Here is a 13742-nt window from a genome sequence, read left to right on the forward strand (position 1 = left end):
TAAAGTCTATCGAGAATAACTCAGTAAATATAAGAGGCAGAATCCGTGGTATTAGAGGTTTAAAAAGGGCTTTATTCCAATATAAAGGAAGACAATTCGAATCGTGGGCCTTCTGTTCCATCACCACGAAAGTTCAGGAAGGAAGGGCGCATATATTATTGACAGGTAGGCAGTTTTATAGAAAATACATTACAGTGAAACAGATGCAAGAGGCGTAACAGCTGATAAAAGGTGCATACGTAACTAATAGAGGGCGTAATTCAAGAAACGTCACTAAACATGATGTCACAAGTGGGTGGATCCATAAAAGAATCCTGCAATGTCAGCAGAAATGTTTGGCAGAGATGCGCGCGCAGCCGCATGACGTGTGATTGACGTGCAACTAGAGGGTGCAGGGGACTTGACATTGAGCTCTACATGTGGAGACAGAAGTCTGGGGTTATGTCAACCTAATCCCATATCATATCTAATATCCTATGTTTAAAGAACTGTGTTATCCAAAAGGAGAGGTCTCTTGGGATAGAATCTTATTCTATACTGACTATACTGACTGTTAGTGCGTGTACAAGCGTCTAAGTGTCTACACTAGATGCGAGGGGGTAGGAATATTCCATGGTAACGGGGCTATGAATTACTTGTATGAGGACAGCGAGGCCTGGCCCCTTTGCACGGTAGCTGGAGGAATGTTTACCTAAACTACTAGACAGGAATGCATCGGATGGGGAGCGAAGCAGGTAATCTTGAAGGTGAAATACAGTTTTTGGCAGGCAACTGGCTGGATCAGGCACCGTTAGCCGCGCAGGGAGTAGGACAAAGTTCATGGTCACAGATGCAGGCTCAGACTGGAGCTTTCAGAGGCAGAAGGCAGAAAAAGGCTTGATGACAGGATTCGGGCCTACTCGCCTGAGTCTGTAAAATGTGGAAAGTGAACCATATAAAGTCGGTGGCCTTTCATACTTAAGAATGGAATATCTGACCCATTCACGGCGGATCTGAAAGAGGACATGTTGACGGTGGACGCACATATATTTGCGTCTTCAAAACTGGAGTAGGAGGGAACATACATGTACTTATAGCATGCACATGGAGCCGTTGGGGTCTACGATAGGGGACATAACTGATCACAAAATTCATATTTCCTCAATGCAAATACATTCAGCTTCACTAAGGCTGGTTGCCCTTGCTGGAGTGTACTCAGTCACCCAGGTTACACATGTTGCTGGTCTGAAAATGTTGTTTGGACATGTGCTTTTTTAAGAATCTAAAAAGTGGATTCATAATGTGTCAGACTGTAAAAGTACTTATCATTTGCCAAAAAAAAGAGTAGTAAGTGTGCTTTCAAATTGGCAAAGAAATTTTGTTTTTTGACTAATATGAAAACATGACTCTGTGTGCAAAGAGGAATTACAGGCAGAGATTTATTGTGTATTGCTCTGGCGATTTTACATTTGCATTAGATGGAAAGGGGGAGCTATTTTTTTATGCAGAAGCAGACTCTTAGCACACACCCAGCTGCTTATCCTGTGGAATCATGCACAGTATTCACAACCGAGTTGGGTTTGAGGTTGCAGTCAGTAATGCAAATACATTCAGCATCACTAAGGCTGGTTGCCCTTGCTGGAGTGTAGTCAGTCACCCAGGTTACACATGGTGCTGGTCTCAAAAAGCAGTTTGGACATGTGCTTTTATCAGAATCTGAAAAGTGGATTCAAAATGTGTCAGACTGTAAAAGTACTTATCACTTGCCAAAAAAGTAGTAGAATGTGTGCTTTCCAATTGGCAAAGAAATTTCGTTTTCTGCCTAATTTCAAAGCATGACTCTGTGTGCACACAGGAATTGTTTTTAGATATTTAATTTGTGAAGGTGTTATTGTGATTTTCACTTCTAGGAAAGGGGTACTTAGTATTTTAAGATTTGAAAAGATCATAAAAAATGTAGTAATATATTTAAATATAAAAAAGGATTTTTTTTTTAGTTTTTTTCAGGTATTGCTGAAGAGCAGTGAACAAAATTTAAGATGCCTACAAAATCCAGAGTAAGGAAAAACCACAAAACAAAACTATATTTGAAGACAACTGGAGGACCTAAGTTAGTTGGAGATGCTCATGTTGGGAAAAAGAGAAAGTCTTCTGGTAAGCAGACAAAAGATTTTTTAAAGAACATCTTCAAAAAAAGGAAAAATGTACAAAATGTCTGTACTGGAAAGAATGTTTTCAATAGAAAAGAACAGGAAAAAATTGAGAATTTAGTTAATGCAAATATACCTTCAGAAACAATAAAGATTAACTTAAACAGAAAAACAGCGTTTAAAGAGATACGTAGAAAAATGTTTCAGAGAAGAGTTATGTCCAATTTGATAAAGGATGTGAAGAAATATAAGAAAAAGGCAAAATATTACAAGAGAAAAAAAGAAATTGAAGCCATTGCAGCAAAGGTATTAGAATTAAAAAGGAAACTATTCATTTTAATTTTGAATAGGATGCGTACATTAGATAAAATGGTTAATGTACTGAAATCACAAAGCAAAAGGAAAAGAGTAGTGAAAAGAACAAACTTTTGTAAAGTGTTTTTAGGAGAATGGATGCATAGTTCAAGTAGTGAACCTTTTTTTAATGAAGAGAGTTATTTTCAAAGTAATAGTTTGCTGCATGCAGTTGACACCAGAGGTCGTGCTTATGAAGTGAAAAATGGTTGCATAATGGAGAAGGAGATAATGGTTCCAAGAGATGAGGTACAAGTGATGGCGGATGAGGCTATGGGGAGACGTCCTAAAGCCCCAGTGTACACTTGGAATTGTAGTAGTATTTGCACTGTGCGTCAGGAATCTATTGATAAATTTCGTGAGTTTCTAAGAGAATATAGTAAAAAAAGTGGAAAACAGAAGATTAAGGTGCTTCAAAGTCTAGATCCATGCAGAGTGAGAGAGAATACTGGTTTGCAGGGTCATTCTCTGGCTTGTCTATCTAGAAAAGTGTGTAATAGTGTTTTCCATCATTTTAGGATGCTGGCTGTTCATCATACTGAAATGAGAAAGTTTGTGAGACGGTTGTATTTTGCTAAAAGTCCAGCAATAAAGTTAGATGAATTGAATAGGGCTCTGTTCCGTGGATCGGTATCAGATGTAGAGAAGGTTATTGATGAAATTCAGTTTTGTTACTTTGGTCCTGAACAAGACAGTGCAGAAAAGGACACAGTAAATGAGGAAGAAGTGGAAGAGAATGTAGAACCCTCTGTAAGTAAAACATTTAATGATCACATAACAAAATTTGCAATAATCTCTAATGAAAGACCAAATATAACTTGTATTTGTTGCCGCAGAACTCATTATAGAAAACAAACTAGGAATGTTGATCTCTACAGAAAGAGTGAAAATGAAGATAATTATAAGTGGAAGGATTTTGCCACATATATATTTCTTGAAAATTGTTTTGAATTGGGTGAAGATCAGCGTATTTGTAAATACTGTTACAACAAGTTAGAGGAAAATAGAATGCCAACCAGAGCTGTACATAATAATTTAGAATTGGATGTTATTCCTGCCGAACTTTCTGAATTAAATACATATGAGTCTATACTTATTCAATGTGTTCATCCGTTCCAGACCATAGTACGTATGGAGCCCAAAACTGGTAAATTACCTCCTTCAGATTTACCGAGAGGTTTAAAAGGTAGAGTGGTGTATTTGCCCTTGGATTTGAAAAAAAATATGGAAACTATTGATGCAGATACTTTGGAAACTGAACCATTAGTTATTCTGGTTAATGGTGTACCTACAAAGAATAAGAAGATTTGGCAGGAGCTGGTAGATGTACGGAAAGTACAAAGAGCAAATTTGTATTTGAAAAGGAATAACAAATGGTATGAATCAATTTATATAAAAGAAGAAGATTTACAAGAAGACACAGAAACACCAACTGGACAAATTGAAAAAGTGGACAAGTCAAAGGAAGAAGAAATGTATGAACATTTTAGCATACATCCTCTACATTCAAAAGAAGTTATGGGAGACAATATTGATCTGTTTCAGATGAAGAAAGCAAAAGGAACTCCCGTGAGTGTATGGGAGGAGAGCTTGGAAGCTCGATGTTTTCCCCAGCTGTTTCCTAAAGGAAAAGGAGGACGATACGATGAACGTCCAGAACAGATTCCAGCTTCTGAGTATCGGACTACAAGACTATATGCAGAAGATCCCAGATTTCGACAAAGTATTCCTTATTTGTTCCATCTTTTATTTGAAAGCGACTTGTCTGCACTATCTTATGCAGTAAATCACATTTTAAAAAGTGGAGTACATTTACAAAATGTGTCTGCTAAGGATTTTATGGAGAAAGTGCAGCACCGAGATGATCATTTGGAAACACAACTGATCAATCTGATGGCTTGTCAGCGTGGGACAAATGAATATTGGTACCGACGCCATGGTGAATTAAAATGCATGTTACGGAATTTAGGAACACCAACATGGTTCCTTACCCTAAGCTGTGCTGAGTACGCTTGGGATGATTTACTGGATTTTCTACGAGAGGCAAATTCAAACATTAAAAACATCGAATACAAGACAGCAGGGGAACTGTGCTCATTGGATCTGGTTAATGTTTGCAGATATTTCAATCATAGATTTGAGGCTATGATGTCCTTCATCTGCAATAAAAAAAATCCACCTCTTGGAGAAGTAGTGGATTTCTTTTGGAGAAAAGAGTACCAGGCAAGAGGTGCTCCTCATATTCATATGCTGTTGTGGATCAAGGATGCCCCAAAGTTTGGAACAGATACTGATGAAGCAGTGTTATCTTACATTGAAGAATATGCAACATGTGCTATACCAAAAAGCACAGAAGAGAAAAAGTTAAAGGAGCAAGTTTTACGTTTCCAAAGTCATCGGTGTGGAAAATACTGTCGACGGAAATACAAGAGCAAAGATAAATACTACACTAAATGTCGATTTGGATTTCCTAGACCTGTTCTTTCAAATGGAAGAGTAAACAGTTTTATGTCATCTGTGAGACATACTATCACAAGAAAATCACCTAAGAATACCTACAACCTAAAAAGAAAAGAAGAATCAAAAAATATAAATGACTACAACCCAGTCATTTTATCCATGTGGAATGCTAACATGGATATACAGTATGTAGCTGACAATTCCATTGCTGTTGCTCGATATGTAACGTCTTACATTACTAAATCTGAAAAAACTGAATTGAAAGAAATGTGGGAAGAGATTTCTCACGAGAAGACTGTCAGTAAGAAGCTGTACAGTTTCAGTTTAAAGATGTTATCGCATCGAGAAATTGGATCCTACGAATGTTCAGATAGGTTATCTTCTGCAAGTCTCTACTCGAAATCAAGAAGAATAATTTGGGCAAGTTTAGGCCTTGCAGCAATGAGAAATCGGGTACTGAAATCTGTTGGAGAAATTGAATATTTGGCCGAGAATGACCCAGAAAGTACAGATATTTTGAAATCAAACATGTTGGACACATATTATCCAAAAAGAAGTCATCATCTGGAGAACATGTGTCTCTATGAAGTGCTGCAGAACTACATTTATTCACGGAAAGCCGCAGAAGACATCAACAATGGAAAATATAAAGTCATTGGTGAGGAAGGATGTTTGGTGAAGCAAACAAAAGGAAGTTTGATAAATCACAGGAAGCTGAGTTGCGACACTACTGACAAAAAGGAATTTTACTACTTTGCTGTTTTACAGCTGTTTAAACCATGGCGTACAGAGGATGAACTACTGGGAGAATTTCAAAGCTATGAAGATTCTTTTAATGCTTGCAAAGACAGCATACAATGCAGTACATTCTCAACTTATCTGCAAATGTTAAATGAAGAAATTGAACAGGAAACTACAATTGCAGCTGAAGTAGCTAGAGACAGTTCTCAGGACAGCCAAAGTTCAGGAACACTCAGTCAAGATCCCCTAGGACAACCAATCGTTGAAAATGAAGCATCAATAGCCATGAATGAAGTGGAAACGGCTACGAATCAAGCTCAAGAAGAATTTATAGACTTACAAAATTTGGAAAGACAACTGAATGAAGAGCAGCAACAAATTTATGAAGAGATCAGAAGCAAAATTGATCACGGATTTCTACATGAAAAAAAAGAGTGCTCATGCACATCATTTCATCCAATCAGGATGTATGTAAGTGGACAAGCTGGAACTGGAAAAAGTTTCCTAATAAAAGTCATCAGAAGCTACCTACAGCAAAAAACGGATTCTACTTTGTCTTGTGTGGTTACTGCTCCAACTGGGTTAGCAGCATATAACATAAAAGGAATCACCTTACATCGTTTGCTAATGTTACCAGTGGAGCATGAGAACAAAATACAATACAACAAGCTAACTGGTGAAGCATGCTTGGAAGTTTCAAGAGTATTGAAGAAGATGCAAGTTCTCATTATTGATGAGGTGAGCATGGTATCAAACTTAATGCTTGCCTTTGTGCATTTAAGAATGCAGCAAATTCTAAGGACAGACTATGCCGAGTTATTTGGTGGAAAACATGTCATAGTTTTTGGGGATCTTCTACAACTTACTCCAGTTTTTAATACTGTGACACATGAAGACACAAAGAAGTCATTGGGAAGCATCGGTAATGCAAATATTTGGTCCTTCTTTGAGTACAAGGAACTTACTACTAATATGAGGCAAGCAAACGATGAAGAATATGGAAGTATTCTGAAAGATATCAGAATTGGACTACTCACAGAAGTTGGCAAAAAAGCATTACAGAGTCGGCTGCTACATAATTTATTTCCAAAGGAAGAAATAGTTGCAGAGAAGATATACAAGAACATTGCAGAAAAGAAAAGTGTCATCTGCTTAATGCCAACTCTACGTGAATGCTCAATATTCAATGAGGAGCTTTTAAAATTGGAAAAGGAAGATATCAGGAAATTGGAAGCAGTGGACAAAATTGAGGATGGAAGAATTACTATAACATTAACAGGCCCACTGAAAAATAAATTGGATTCACTAGAGAAGAACATTTCCAAAACAGCTGGATTAGAAAAAAATCTATATGTTTGCATGAACTGTAGAGTATTTTTAAGGAGAAATTTGGATGTTGAAAAAGGTTTAGTTAATGGAGCTATGGGAAGAGTTGTGGGTTTTATTAATTATCAGAAAAAAGATGGAATTGAATGTTTAAAAATAAAATTTGATCAGATAGAAGAAGTTAAAGACATTTGTCGTTGTTCAGTTCGTTTCATGCTTGTGAAAGACTTATATGTACGTAGGAAGCAGTTTCCGTTTTCGCTAGCATATGCTGTAACTATTCACAAGTCTCAAGGATTGACTGTAGATTGTGCTTTTGTGAACATTGGTTCAACTGTGTTCAAAGAAGGTATGGCTTATGTAGCTTTGTCACGAGTGAAAACATTATCTGGTTTATTCATGATAGACTTTGATGACTCAAAAGTTAGTGCTGATACAAATTGTGTAAAGGAGTATAATAGATTAAGAAGAACCTATGCTCCTTATTTAGGTCAGTATCCTGTGTTGGAGAAACGTGTAGTTTCTCGTAAAAGGAGAAATGAGAATATCTGTAATGAAGATGTAGAGAGGAGGAAAAAAAAGAGGAGTGATGTAATTGCAAGCAAAAAGAAAAAGGAAAATGAAGAAGAGGTTGTAGGATGTCATTTTGAAAATAGCTCTGGTGTCAACTGCTACGCTAATGTAGTGCTGAATGTTACATTTTATCTGCAAAGTGTGCAAGAGCAGATAATAGTAAATCAGAGAAAAAGATTCTGTTCTGAGTTGAGTCTCCTTTTTCAAAAACTGAGTAATGATAAAACTCAAATAGAAAGTGCTACTGAAATTAGAAAACTTTTAGATGTATGTTCAGGACGAACACAGTTTTCTCAAAATGTACAGCAAGACGCACAGGAATTCTTGATGTTTTTTCTTCAGGTACTGGAAGAAGAAGGAGTTCCCATTGAAAATATGTTTGGTGTCTCTTATAAATGGGAACATAGTTGTGAAAACTGTTACAATACATGTGGCTCTAATGTTGATTCTGAAAGGTTTATTTATTTAACATTGCCAGAAAGTAAAACAGTCACTTTTGCTAAATTAGTTAAAGATGCTAATCATAACATGGAATGCGGTGAGTGTCAATCTGAAATGTTTTCAACGTTAATTTTAAAGGAATACGGACAATATGTAATTTTAATGATGCAACAATGTAAAGCTGATGGTTCAAAATTGGATACTTTAATAAAGAAGTTTACAGGACAGCAATTATCAATTTCAGGAAAAACTTTTGTAACAGTTGCAATAATTTTCCATGAAGGACCTACTGTTACTTCTGGACATTACACAGTTTATCTTAAATGTGAAAAAGGATGGACACTGTGTAATGATTCCCAATTGATTTTCAAGCAACGTTTGCCTTTTGATTTAGCAAATTCCTATCTAATCTTCCTGAAACCTAAATTTTAGAGAGACTTGGCAAGATCTGTACAAAACAATTTTACCATTTTATTGGATTACCATTGGAATTTTCAAAAAAAATGTTTTTTCAAATTATCATTTGGCCTAATGGAAAGGTAACCAATTGTAATGTGGACTTTTTAAATTTTTAATGAAACTTTGGAAAACCAAAAATTTTGACAAAATCGGTAACATCTGCACAATTAAAATTTTGGAATGTTATTGGATTGCCATTGGAAATTTATTCAAAAAAGATTTTTAAAATTACTATTTGGCCATGAGGAAAGGTAAACAATTGTATTGTGGACTTATTTAATTATTAATTAATCTTTCGGAAACCAAAATGTTACAGAGAATCGGTGAGATCTGTACAATTTAAACTTTAGAATTTTATTGGATTACCATTGGAAATTTAATCAAAAAAGAATTTTAAAATTACTATTTGGCCTAAAGGAAATGGAACCAGATGTATTGTGGAGTTATTTGAGATATATTTTTGTGATTATACTTCTGAAACAAAAATGTCAGACGGTATTTTAAAGAAATAAGTATTGATATTAGATGATATTTTTTTTAGAATATTGTGCATTTCTATAATGTTATGTTTAAGTAAAAAGAGATTGTGGGCTTTTTTAAAACAATCTTTGAGATTGTTATTTTTTTTTTGCCCGCTGTTAAATGATGAATGCAATTGCTTTCACAATTTATAGTGAAATGCAATATATTCTGAAAACAGCAAAAAAAAGGCAAAAACATTTTTGGGAAAAATATGTAAATACGTGTACTGTGTTATATATTGATTTATTAAATATTAATACTTTTTTCTTTTTTTTCAGATTGTGAAAGAAAATTTTCAAAAAAAACCAACCATTTTTTCAAGTAATTTCAATTACATTTTCATTAAGAATTAAATTGTTGGGTGGGACAGGTAACTGAGAAATTAGAAGGTCTCTTTCTTCCACTTTATCTCAAAAAGATTTTTAGTATTTAGTTATTAATTCCTCAAGGATCTTGAGATGTGGTAATTGATTTTTAGTGTTTTAAAAAAAAAAAAAAAAAGTTTTAAAGAAAAAATAAAAAAAGTTGAGAGGTAAGGTTGGCTCTTAAAAGAGCCGTTGTGTTCATGCAGGGACAGAGGAAAGGAAGTATGGGAACATTAGCTGGTTGGACATTTGTGCTGGTCTATTTTGTTGTTAATGAGGGGAACACTGGTCTCCCTATGAACAATTAGATCATGGCAAAATGAACACCGCATAGTAACCCTACCAAACCGAGGGTTCGTTTCCAGAGGATCAGAAAAAGGTGAATCTGCCCCCACAGATGAAGGGCTCAGCTGAGCTTCTGAAGAAGGACTCGGCTGAGCTGCTGTGGATGTGCTTGCTCGACTTACTGAAAGGTTGCCTCTAGTATGTCGTGCATGTGTCCTAGGATGCACATCCTCAAGGTGTCTCAACATAGTGTGATTCCCGAAGGAATACTTCTTGTTGGGATTACCTCTCGAAAGTACACGCTGGCACAGCTTGCAAGTCACCAAAGCAGCATTGACTTTTTTCTCACCCTCTGGAAAACTGAAATACTCCCATATGAAAGAGCTCTTCTGTTTCCTCTTTCTCTGCCTGATGGTGGTGCTGCTAGCCTCACTCTCAGTAGAAGAGTGCTGGTCTGCCATCGTATCACAAAGACAAGTCAGCTCCTTCTCCTAAGGGATCACAAGCAGAAATGAGGGGAATGGGTGTGGTGTAGGAGAGTTCTAGAACTGAAAGTAGTTTCAACCAATCAAAAGTCCGCTTACGGTGCGCTTACGGTGCGCTTACGGTAAAAGTAAAAGTACGCATGCGCGTAAAAAAGACACGCGCTCGCGCGCATGCGCAAAACAGTCACTCTACAACACTTCCGCGTAACGTGCGCGTGTAGCGTACACGCCTACGCGCCCCACGCACTGTACGCGAGGCTACGCAAATTGCGTAACTATACGCAAACAGAGTAGATAAATTACGGACATTGCGTAAACCGTACGCTTACCGTACGCTTACCGTACGCGCACTAAAAAAAAAAAAAATATATATATATATATTTTCTATGTTATACTAATATATCTTACCTGTTTGGTAAAAAAAAAAAGAGAAAACTTGATATATTGCAGATTTTTTTTTAAAAAAACATAGTGTTTTAAGAGAATAAAAAGTTTTAAAAAAAACTTGTTTTTTTAAAAAAAAAAAAAACATTTAATATAAGAATTTATAATAAAAAAATCATACAAAATCAATAAAAAAAAAAATGGGAATCACATATGTTATAGGTAAGAATTAGCATTTAAAAAACCATACAAATTCACTGAAAAAACCATGGGTTTCACACACGTTATAGTTAGAAATTAGCATTTAAAAAACCTTGCAAATTCACTGAAAAAACCATAGGTTTCACACATGTTATAGTTAGGAATTAGCATTTAAAAAACCTTGCAAATTCACTGAAAAAACCATAGGTTTCACACACGTTATAGTTAGGAATTAGCATTTAAAAAACCTGGACATTTCACTCGTAAAAAACCAATGAAATTTCCCCGTTATAGTTAGTTAAGCTAACTATAACTCGCGCGCCCGCAATGCACTGCTGATGACGTCACATATTACATCACTCATGACATGGTCAGTGACATCACTCATGACATCACTGATGACATCTCAAATGACATCACTGATGACATCACTGATGACATCATCCATGTGATAGAGTGGCAGACCTCCTCTCACCCTAATATAACCTTTGATACACACATTCAAAAATAGAGACTGAAATTTTCAAAAAAATGGACATGCCAATACCAATTACAACAACCTCTTCAATAATTCTAAGATCCACATAAACATCCACTCATTCACCAACAGTCCTGTACAGTCACTCATTCGTGTACTCACACATCATATGTACTCATACACCTGTACATCCTGTAACACAATGCCTCTCATCCATAGAGTTACTCACACACATAGTTACTCATGCTAATAAAGAATCAAACATACATTTATTTGCATATACAGTTATACACACACCACCACACTTACTTCTATGGAAACTTACACATACTTAGTCTTTTAAACAATCACTTATAGAAACACATACTTATTCATACAGGAACTCTTTCAATCTCTCTCTCTCACATACACTCACTTATATACACCAATAGTCACATATACTAGTTTAAAACATATGTAGTTACTCATAAAGACACTATTGAGACAGCCATTCACTCACTAACACACCCATACACACACTCTTCCACCCATACAGTCCTGCACATATGCTGTCTTCAACACATACAAACAGTGAGTCACTCATTCATGCACTTATGCACTATGTAATACCCCCCACTGAACCATACAGACACTCAGACACTCATACTGATACTCAAAAAACCAACTAATAACCTATATAGACACTCATGTAGCTGCTCACCAACACATGCAGCCACTTATACACAAAGTGAGAGACTGATACAGGTATTTACACATTTAAACATTACTCACTTAGCCATGTATTCAATAAGATACACTTAATCAGTCAGTAATACAATCAATTTTTCAAAAACAAATCATCCATTTAGACACTTATATACTCATTTATTCTTCCATCGACCTTGAGATATACATATATAAAACATATTTAATTTTCAGAAAAACACACATTCACTGGATGATGTCGTCAGTGATGTCATCAGTGATGTCATTTGAGATGTCATCAGTGATGTCATGAGTGATGTCACTGACCATGTCATGAGTGATGTAATATGTGACGCCATCAGCAGTGCATTGCGGGCGCGCGAGTTATAGTTAGCTTACATAACTATAACGGGGAAATTTCATTGGTTTTTTACGAGTGAAATGTCCAGCTAACTATAACGTGTGTGAAACCTATGGTTTTTTCACTGAATTATATATATATATATATATATAAATATATATATGTATATATATATATCCAACAAAGCACCTCCATTTACCGGGGCCTCCGGTCCTGCAGGGCGAGCTCTGGAACCAGGAATGGAGATCCTGGTAACGGTACTTCCACCACAAACAAAAAAGAGCTCAACACCGACTGACTGACAGGCGTGACTTTAATTCGTCTTTTGAAAGCGGAGGAAGGAACACCCATAAGTCCTTACGCGTTTCAGCCGTTAGGCCTTGGTCACAGGTGAGTGTCATCACAATTGTAGTCCCAGTGGTCAGTTGGTTCGTGTTCCAACTACAAACCCCAGAATGCAATGTTATTTTCTTTTGCATCAAGACAAAGGCATAATTGCGGTTTTGCGATGTTCGCGTTAGTTGCAATGTCTCAGGAAATTGCTTGCTAGTTAGTCTCTGCACAATGCGGGTTTCTCAATTGTTCTTTGCATAGTGCGGTTTCCTTCGCTTTTTTAAAAATTTGTTGCTTGTCATGCAGTGTCGACTGATACAGGTATTTACACATTTAAACATTACTCACTTAGCCATGTATTCAATAAGATACACTTAATCAGTCAGTAATACAATCAATTTTTCAAAAACAAATCATCCATTTAGACACTTATATACTCATTTATTCTTCCATCGACCTTGAGATATACATATATAAAACATATTTAATTTTCAGAAAAACACACATTCACTGGATGATGTCGTCAGTGATGTCATCAGTGATGTCATTTGAGATGTCATCAGTGATGTCATGAGTGATGTCACTGACCATGTCATGAGTGATGTAATATGTGACGCCATCAGCAGTGCATTGCGGGCGCGCGAGTTATAGTTAGCTTAACTAACTATAACGGGGAAATTTCATTGGTTTTTTACGAGTGAAATGTCCAGCTAACTATAACGTGTGTGAAACCTATGGTTTTTTCACTGAATTATATATATATATATATAAATATATATATGTATATATATATATATATATATATATATATATTGTTTAGCAATGGAGAAAAAATATCGCACTCCCAGAAGTTAAGTAAAAGCAGTTCATTTATTAAAGACATCAGCTTCATTTCCGTTGTGTAACAGAGCCCCATGATGCATTTCGACTTCCGTCTTTTTCAAATGGTAATTGCTCACAGCTGTAGCACATATTGTGCTTTAATGTCTTTGAACGGGGCATTCTGGTAATTATAGTTTTTTGCTAAGTGCGTTTCAGAAAATGCCCATTTAATGTCATTTAAACGTGATAAGTTGCTTACTTCTAGGCCCGTTCTCCCCTCTCTTGTCCTGGGCCGCATCGGTGCTTTCCAACCAAAAGAAATGGCATCATCTGTGTGAT

Source organism: Triturus cristatus, chromosome 8, assembly GCF_964204655.1.
Source record: "Triturus cristatus chromosome 8, aTriCri1.1, whole genome shotgun sequence".
In the NCBI taxonomy this organism is placed as follows: domain Eukaryota; kingdom Metazoa; phylum Chordata; class Amphibia; order Caudata; family Salamandridae; genus Triturus; species Triturus cristatus.